The sequence below is a fragment of the Chrysochloris asiatica genome, unplaced genomic scaffold, assembly GCF_000296735.1.
Source record: "Chrysochloris asiatica unplaced genomic scaffold, ChrAsi1.0 scaffold00035, whole genome shotgun sequence".
NCBI classification, from domain to species: domain Eukaryota; kingdom Metazoa; phylum Chordata; class Mammalia; order Afrosoricida; family Chrysochloridae; genus Chrysochloris; species Chrysochloris asiatica.
Window position 1 is genome coordinate 11,523,787 of NW_006408553.1, and position 10,212 is coordinate 11,533,998.

General features: G+C 35.9%; 1 pseudogene; it reads left to right on the forward strand.

Moving 5' to 3' along the window:
* LOC102833610 overlaps positions 1-2,736 on the forward strand; it is a 6,963-nt pseudogene extending 4,227 nt beyond the window's left edge.
* Positions 2,737-10,212: the final 7,476 nt, after the last annotated feature.

Genomic DNA, 10,212 nt, shown 5'->3' on the forward strand with positions numbered 1-10,212 from the left:
GAAAAAAAGGGGCTTCCTGTTCTTATAAAGATTTATAATTCCAGAAACCCTATACAAGGTTGCTATGAATTGGAACTGACTCAATGACACACAACCACCACTACCAACAAACTTTTATGAATGAGCTCTGGTAGTGTGGTTATGAGTTGGGCTGCTAACCACAAGATCAGCAATTCTAATCTATCAAGTGCTCTGCAGGAGAAAACATGAGGTTTTCTGCTACTGTAAAGATTTATAGCCTCAGATACCCAACACAGGCTCCCTATAAGTTGGAAATACCACCAAAACTTTAAACAGAAAACCTCATCTTTCTCCCATGGAGTTGCTGATGTTTTTGAACAGCCTGGAAGCTTGCAAATGATTAGCCACTGAAAACTTTATGAACAGCAATGGAACTCTTTCTGGTATATTGCAGAAATGTGAGCCCCTCATGTTAGAAGGCACTCAAAATACTACTGGGGAAAAGCTACCCACTCAAAATAGAGTCGACTTTAGTGATGTGGATGGAGCAAAGTTTTGGGGACCTTCATTAGCCGAAGGAGCATAACTCAAAATAAAAAGGCACAGCTATAAGTATCCACTAATAATCAAAATGTCGAATGTATAAAGTTTCAATTTAAGAAAATTGAAAGTCATGAAAAATAAGATGAAACTCATAAAGATCTATATCCTAGTCATTAGTGAACTGAAATGTACAAGTATTGGCCATTTTGAATTGGACAGTCATATGGTTTACTATATCTGGAATGATAGATTGAAGGGGAAGAGTGTCATATTTGTTATCATAAAGTGCATCACAAGATCTATCTAGAAGTACAATGCTCTCTGTTATAATATATATACAAGGTAGATCTACCACTCTTTTTCAAATCTGTGCAACAATCACAAAAGCCAATGACAATGAAATTGAAAAATTCTACCAAACTCCTGTTTGAAATTGATCAAGCATGCAAACAAGACACATTGATAGGTACTAATGGTTGAATGCAAGAGGAAGGATCCATAGTGGGAAAATACGGCCTTGGAATAGAAATGATGTTGGAGATCGCTTGATAGAATTTTGCAAAACCAATGACTTATACATTGAAAATACCTTTTCTTTTTGGCAACATATATTGTGGCTATATATGTGGACTTCACCAGATCAAATACACATGAATGAAACCGACTACATCTGTGGGAAGAGATGATAGAGAAATTAAATATCAACAGGAATAAGAATGACAGGGGCCAACTGTGGAACAGATCAGCAATTGTTAATATTCAAGTTATGTCTGAAACTGAAGAAAGTTAAAACAAGTCCATGATCATCAAAATATGTCCTTGAACATATCCTACCTGAATTTAGAGACCATCTCAAGAACAGAATTGATGGATGACATTAAAGAATATTATATATGACTCATTAAAATACAGAAAGAAAAAAAATATACCAAAGAGGATACCAGAAGAGACTCTGAAACTTGCTGTTTAACATAGAAAAATTAAAGCAACAGACATAAATTATGAAGTAAAAGGGCTGAACAGAATATTTCAAAGGATAGCTCAAGAAGAGAAGTCAAGTATTACAATTAAATGAGAAAAGGCCAGCAGTTAGAAAACCAAAAAGCAAGCACAAGCTCAGCATTTCTCAAGCTGAAAGAATTGAAGGGAAAAAATCCAGTTCAGGTTGTAGTACTGAAGGATTCTGTGGGCAAAGTATTAATGAGAATATCTATTAATAAGAAGATCTTCAATAAGAAGATGGAAGGAATACACAAAGACACTTTTTAAAAAAGAATTGGTTGATGTTTAATCATTACAAGAGGTAGCATAGATCAACCTCTTCTGTATGAAGCAAAGTATGTAAAGGTTGCCATAAAGGACAAACAAGTGAAATACTTATATGTTACAGTGGTTGGAATAAAAACTGAATGAATGCATACCCCAGAAAGCAGGGTATGCAGACACCAATATGTGGACACCAATCTGCAGAAACAGAAAGAACTTCATAAAGCCAATCAGGTGCCGTATGCAGAGGGGAAGATTAAAGGCACACCTCCAGGAAAGAAGACATCTGGTCTTCAACAGAAAAATGTTGAAGTGAAAACAAAAAAGAATAAACAGAAAACACCTGGAAATGGAGATGGTGGCAGTACCAGTGAGATACCTCATCCTTCTCAGAAGAAAAGGTCCAGACTAAACCCGACTGTTGAAAATTAGGAAACATTCATGAACAGAGTTGAAGTTAAAGTAAAGATTCCTGAAGAACTAAAATCATGGCTTGTTGTTGACTGGGACTTAATTACCAGGCTAAAATAGCTTGTTTATCTTCCTGCCAAGCAGAATGTGGATTCCATTCTAGAGGATTGTGTAAATTACAAGAAATCTTGAGGAAACACAGATAATAATAAGTATTATTGCAGTTAATAAAGTTGTGGCAGAGATCAAAGAACATTTCAATGTTATGTTGGGCACTCAGCTACTCTAGGAATTTGAGAGACCACTGTATGCTAAAATCCTTGCAAATCACTCTGATGCACCCATGTCCAAGGTGTATGAAGCACCACTTCTGCAGAGATTATTTATACGAATTGGAGCAATGCTAGCCTATACACCTCTGGATGAGAAGAGTCTTTATTTCTGAACTATCTTCATGATTTCCTAAAGTACCTGGCCAAGAATTCTGCCACTTTGTTTAGTGCCAGTGAGTATGATGAAGTGGTTGCTCCTGAATACCATTGGAAGGCTGTGTGAGACCGATGACACTTATATCTGCATCTCTGTAAACACATTTTTGTTTTTAGTTCTTTTGTATAAATGATGTACTTTTGAAAATGTTAACATATAACAAAATTAACGTGCTTGCTTTCTGTTTGATTTAAACAGAAAAAATAAAAGGGATTAAAGCTTCTTTTTTCTTTTCTCTCTCTTTTTTTACAATTCAAGATTGCTACCAGTGTATTCAATGATAGACAACATACGGGTATACTGTAGAATGTTTTATTGTCTAGTTGGCAAAGCTGCTTTTGAATACTGGTGGTTGTATTCCTTTGACACTATGCAGTTTTATAATATGCTACATGACAAAATATTCTGATTCCAAATGCCAAAAGTTCAATTCAGTTTATATAACTGAACACACTCATCTATTTGTGTGGCCTCTCTTTGTTTTAATGGTGCTTAAAGTAAAGAGCCCATCCTTTACAAGTTATCTATACTGTTCCTTAGGCATATTTTATCCTTGCTTAGATTGTTGAAGAATGGTGACTTGTTCCATGGTTTTTGTATTTGTGTCTAATGCATGTTTTAACATGATAGATGCAATGCATTATGTTGCTACAGTTTCTGGACAAGTCAATCTTTTAGGAATTGTTTTTCAGACCTCAAATAATTTTTTTTTTCTGTAAATATCAAAGAGGGAAAAAAAAGAAAGAAAGAACCAATAGTACTGAAGGAAGAAGTCCAAGCCACACTGAAGGCATTGCCAAAAAATGAGGGCCTAAGAATTGAATGAGTGAACTATAGGTACTCACTCAATTATGCCAACCCATTGAAAGATTCATATTTATGACCAGTCCAAAGAAAGATGATCCAATGGATTGTGGAAGTCACTGAACAATATCATTAATATTTGTTGTTGTTAACTTCCATTGAGTTGTCTCATAGCAACTCCATATAGGATTTCTGAGGAGTTGTTGGCGAGTTTGAGCTGCTGACCTTGCAGTTTAAACTGACCTTGAGGTTGAGTTTTTGAAAATAATTTAAAAACAGTGAATAAGAAGCTACCAAAAATTCAAACCATATTTAGAAGAGGTCTTGGAACTAGGGACATCAATGCTGATGTAAGATGGAGCTTGGTTGAAATCAGAGTATAACAGAGAGATGTTTACTAGTGTTTTACTGACTATGTAAACGCATTCAACTGTGTAGATCATAACAATCAATGACATTGAAAAGAATGAATATTGCAGAACACTTAGTTGTACTCATGTGTACACTAACCAAAAGACAGTTGTTCAAGCAGAACAAGGAGATACTGAATGGTTTAAAATCAAGAAGTGTGTGTGGGAGTATTGTATCCTTTATACTTATTCAAACTGTATACTGAAAGAATAATTTTAGAAACTGGATTATATGAATAAGGAATGTGGCATCAGGATTGAAGGAAGACTCATTAACAACTTGTGATATGCATGTAATATGACTTTGCTTGATGTCTTAGTCTGGGTTCTCTAGAGAATCAAAATCCGCTAAATGCATACATGTATACATAAAGAGAAGTTCATTTCAAGTAAATGGCTTGCAAAATTGTAAGGTGGGAGAGTCCCAAATCCAGGGAAGATGAATCACATTCAGTAAGTTAGAAAGCAGACAGGCAGGCAGGTCAGGCAAATCTGCTGCACAAGATCTCTTTAAAGTGTTAAAGAGCAAAAATATCAGTTTGAGGACTAAGGTGTACCTTACCCAAGCCATAGTATTTTTAAGAGCCTCATATGTATGTGAGCAAGTTATCAGGAGGGACCAGCCCCAGAGAAGGACATCATGCTTGGTAAAGTGGAGGATAAGAAAAAAAAGACCCCCAATAAAATGGATTAGCATAGTGACACCAGCAATGGGCTCAAGCACAACAATCGTGAGGATGACGAAGGACCAGGCAGTGTTTCTGTTGTACACAGGGTCACTATGAATCGGAACCCACTCAACAGCACCTAACAAGATGTTTATTGGTCCATTTCTGAGATTTTTATTTTTTTTTAAGTGTGATGCACGCCACATGCTTTGGTCTTCATTAGTAAACACTTCAAGTCCTCTTTTCTTTTAGTAAATGAGAGTGTTGCCATATTGCAGACTACTAAGGGCCTTGTTCCACTCCTGATGCCAAATTCATCTTCATATAGTCCACCTTCTCATATTTTTTGTTCAGCATACAGATTGAATAAATATGGTGAAGGGATACAACCTTGATGCAGATCTTCCATAATTTTAAACCAGGCAGTATTCCATTTTTTCTGTGAGAGCAGCTGACCCTTGATCTAAGTACAAGTTCCACGTGAAAATAATTGTTTTGGAATCCCCATTTTGTGAAACATTATCCATAATTAGTAATGATCCACAAAGGTAAACATTTTTCTGGCTTTCTGTGCTTTCAGTCAACACCCATTTGACATCAACAATGTTAACCTTCATCCATATACTCTTCTGAATCTGGATTAGATTTCTGGCAGTTTCTTGTCCATGACTGCTGCAGCTGATTTTAAACTATCTTTAGCAAAATTTTACTTGCATGTGATATTAATTATACTGTTTAATAATTTCTGCATTTTATTTCACCAGAATTGTTAATGCTCAATCAGGCTAAGACTATTCAAGTTCAAGCGTAGAGATAGAAAACATTTAGAATACTATTTACATATCTTTGTTTAAAATATGTAAATTTCTCCTAAAGGTCATGTAAACTTCTGCTTCACAAATCCAAAAGGAAATACAAAGGAACACAATACAATAGAGGTTATATTAAATGATATTAACATATTGTGCTATAATTAAGATGAAGTAAGGATTACCAATAGAGTACCTGAGTAACACAAATGGCTACTTCTAATCAAAAGTTTGAAGGTTCAAGTGAAGGACTGTAAAGCCCACTTCTAAGTATAATCTTTAGCTCGCTTTTGATGTAGACTTTCTAAGACTTAGCTCACGAAGTAGCCTTGATGTAAATCAACACTGACTTAAATTGTTGGAATGTAATCATGATTTACTGTAGACTCTAGCGCCTTTTGACAGCTAGAGGAATAGTTATCTCCTGGGAAGAATGAATGAAGTTATAGAGAGCTCAAAGTACATCACAGAGAAGTTGTAAATATCAAACAGGATATACCCCTGGGAGTTCACTGGTCACCATGAACATATTTTTCCTTTAAAAACCTCTGGGGAAGGGGAAGGGAGGGGAGACAGACCCTTGTTGGCACTTAGGTGTAAATGTCTGTCTCCACAGATCTGATCCGCTGAATAAAGGCTTGTCATTAAGGTCTCTGAGCCTCCGAGTGCATTTTCTTGAACTAAGGTCTAACACTAGACTAGAACTCAGTGTTGTTGTTAAGTGCCATCGAGTCGGTTCCGACCCATAGCGACCCTGTACAGGGTTTCCGAGGCTGTAAATGTTTACGGGAGTAGAAAGCCTCATCTTTCTCCCGTGGAACAGCTGGTAGTTTCAAACTGCTGGCCTTGAGGTTGGCAGCCCAATTCGTAACCACTACGCTACCAGAGCTCCTTCCCATACTGCTCTCCAAAGCAAACACTGTGAACTCTAAGGAGAAATGTTCTACTCAGAAACGCTGAACACATATAGGTCCAACAAGATTGCCAGTCGCTAGACAGTAACTTTTGTTTTTTCAAAGGAATGTCAACACGATAATTTGCTTATTACTTGTTGTAATATGCCCTATGCAAGAAGTTAGGAAATACTACATATGCAATTATTTTCAAGTAGATTATTTCATATTTCTCCAACGTATCATTTTCATCATGACACTGTTAAACCAATAAAGATATCTACACATATATTTGTACTATCATAAGCTTTAAAGCTGACTTAAGTGTCTGAAACAAAATAAGAGCAGGCAAAATAACAGAAAATAAAAGGTTCTCATTAATAAGGAGAAAACATGGAAATTAGAAGGTTCATGTCATTTATCTCTTCTAATAATCCAGGCAGCTTGTAAGAAACATGTACTCTAGTACTGTCCAGTCAGTTCCAATTCATAGTGACCCTGTATGGGGTTTCCTAGGAACAGGTGATGGGTTTGAACCTCCAGCCTTGCAGTTAGCAATCTAGTGTTTATCCTATATCACCATGCCAGGACTTCTACTGAGTAGGAGGAATGTGATCTTTGCCTTTTTTGGTTGTAGTCTGAAGTCGTGTGTTCTTCAATTTTGCTTTAGAAGTATCATAATCCCTAGAATACAAGTTTTTTTAATTCTTTCTGCAATTGTTGAGGCTATCTTACTTTTAATTTACTTCTTAAGCTATTTCTGTACTAATCATCTAGGCTTTCAGTTCTTTCTAATCCTCCTTGGTGACACACTCAGGGTAAGATATGATTACATGGGGCCAACTCATCTCACCTAAAGTTCACTATCCACAGCTGTAGTGTCTTAAACCTTGTCACTCTTGTGTTCAAGAAGAACCTCCTTTTTACTATTTCTATGGGTTTTTTAGCTGGGTAATATTCTCATAGCTAATTTTTATAATTGATGGTATGAATAACAAATATAACAAGAAATTATTTCCTACAAAAATGTGTTTAGGGATACCCAGTTTTCCTTATACTACTTATTGGAAAGACTTTCTCCATTGATTTGTCACTGCCTCATTCTTAAGAACCATTTGATTATATTTTTGTGAGTTTATTTCAGAATATCCACTCTTTCTTCCATACATATGTATGTTCCATATTGTCTTGATTATAATAACTTTAGAGGAAGTCTTGAAATTTGGTAGTGTGAATCTCTCAAATTTGCAACTTCTTTTCCAAAATTGTTAGATTATTGCACTTCCATAGCTTTTTCCCATTATTTGTATGACTTACTTGTTGATATCTATTTTAAAGTTCCTATTCCCTGATTTCATTAGGATTTTATTAAATCTATAGATAATTTACAGAAGAAGGATATCTTAACAGAGTTGCGCCATATAGACCATGAACAAAATTTACTTTTCATTATTTAGTCCTACTTTGATTCCCCTGATAATGTAGTTTATAGTTGTTGCCCTTTAAAACTTACACATAAATTTTGTGTCTTTTTTTTATTTACAGTTATTTAATTCCTATTATGATATTGTAAATAGCATTTGAAACTTTTTAATTCCAATTGTTAATTATTATGTGTGAAACAGAGTTGGTTCTGACTCATAGTGATCCTGTATTAAGGTTTCCAAGGTTGTAGTACAGGAACAAAAAGCTTCATCTTTCTCCCACAGAGTGGCTGGTAGATTCAAACTGCTGACTTTGAGGTTAGCAGCCAAATGTACAACTCACTACACTAACAGGGTTCTATATAGATTTTTTTTTTTTTTTTTTATATCGGCCTCAAAATTCTACCTTATAGACTTGTTTTATTTCTTACTTATTGTTCTGAAATATATAAAATAAAGTGTTACATCGTAATTAGTAATTAATTGCATGTAATATTGCTGTCTGTCAGTTTGTCGTACTGTGGTGACTTGTGAGTTGCTGTGATTCTGAAAGCTATGCTACCAGTATTTTAAATACCAGCAGGGTCACCCATGGTGGACAGGTTTAAGATGGGCTTCCAGACTAAGACAGACTAGGAAGAAAGAGTGACGAACTATTTCTAAATACTTAGTCACTGAAAACCTTATGAATAGCAGAGAAACACTGTCAGATAGAGTGCCGGGAAATGAGACCCTCAGGTTGGAAGGCACTCAAAATGCAACTGGGGAAGAACTGCCTTCTCAAAGTAGAGTTGATGGTGATGATGCAAATGGAGTAAAGCCCATGGGAGAAAAGTATGCAGGACCTTCATTTGCTGATGGGGCATAACTCAAAATGAAGAGAAACAGCTGTAAACATCCATTTAAAATTGAAACATGGAATGTACAAACTATGAATATTGGGAGTTGTCAAAAATGAAATGAAATGCATAAACATGGATATCTTAGGCATTAGTGAGCTGAAATGAACTGGTATTCACCAATTTGAATCTGACAACCACATGGTTTACTATGTGGGAATGACAAATTGAAGAGAAGTAGTATTGCATTGATCATCAAAAAGAACATATCCAGATCAGTCATGAGGTACAACACTTGTTTGTGATAGGGTAATATTCATGTGCCTACAGAGAAGCCCAGTTAATACCAGTATTATTCAATTTATGCACCAACCACTAAAGCCAATGAGGATGAAATAGAAGAATTCTACCAATTTCTTCTATCAGAAATTGATAAAACATGCAGTCTAAATGTACTGATCATTACTGGTGATTGGAATGCAAAGGTTGGGAGCAAAGATGAAGGATCAGTAGTTGGAAAATATGGCCTTGGTGATAGAAATGATGCTGGAGAATGCATGATAGAATTCTGCAAAATCAATGATTTGTTCATTTCAAATACCTTCTTTAGACAGCATAAGAAACGACTATGCACATGGGTCTCACCAGATGCAATACATATAAATCAAATTGATGTAGTCAATTTGATGGAAAAAACCCATATCATCAGTGAAAACAAGGTTAGGGGCAGACTGTGGAACAGACCATCAATTACTCATATGCAAATTCAAACTGAAGCTGAAAAAAATTAAAACAAGCCCATGAGAGCTAAAACATGACCTTGAATATATCCCACCTGAATTTAGAGATCATCTGAAGAACAGATTTGATACATTAAACACTAAAGACCGAAGACCAGAAGAGTTGTGGGATGACATCAAGAACACCATACAAGAAGAAAGCAAAAAGTCATGAAGAAGACAAAAAAGAAGGAAAAGGTCAAAATGGATGTCAGAAGAAACACTGAAACTGGCTCCCCAGCATAGAGATGCTAAAGCAAATGGAAGAAATGAGGAGGTGCAAGAGCCGAACAGAAAATTTCAAAGATCAGCTCAAGAAGATGAAGCCAAATATTACAACAAAATGTGCAAAGAGCTGGAGTCAGAAAACCAAAAAGGAAGAACATGCTCAGCATTTCTCAAGCTGGGGGAACTGAAGAAAAAATTTCAAGCCTTGACTTTCGTTACTGAAAGATTCTCTGGGCAGATTATTGAATTATGCAGAAAGCATCAAGACAAGATTGAAGGAATACACAGAGTCACTGTACCAAAAGGAAGTTGTTGGTGTTCAACGTTTCAAGACGTAGCATATGATTAAGAGTCAATGATACTTAGGGAGGAAGTCCAACGTGCTTTGAAGGAATTGACAAAGAACAAGGCAACAGGAATTGATGGAATAAAAATTGAAATCTTTCAAGCAAGTGAGGTGTCACAGGAGGTACTCACTCATCTCTGCCAAGAAATTTGGAAGACAACTATCTGGCCAATTGATTGGAAGAGATCTGTACTTGTTCCCATTCCAAAGAGAGGTGACCCAACAGAATGCGGAAATCATCGGACAATCTCTTTGATATCCCATGCAAGTAACGTTTTGCTAAAGGTAATAAAGAAATGGCTATAATCATAAATTGACAGAGAACTTCCAGAGGTTCAAGCT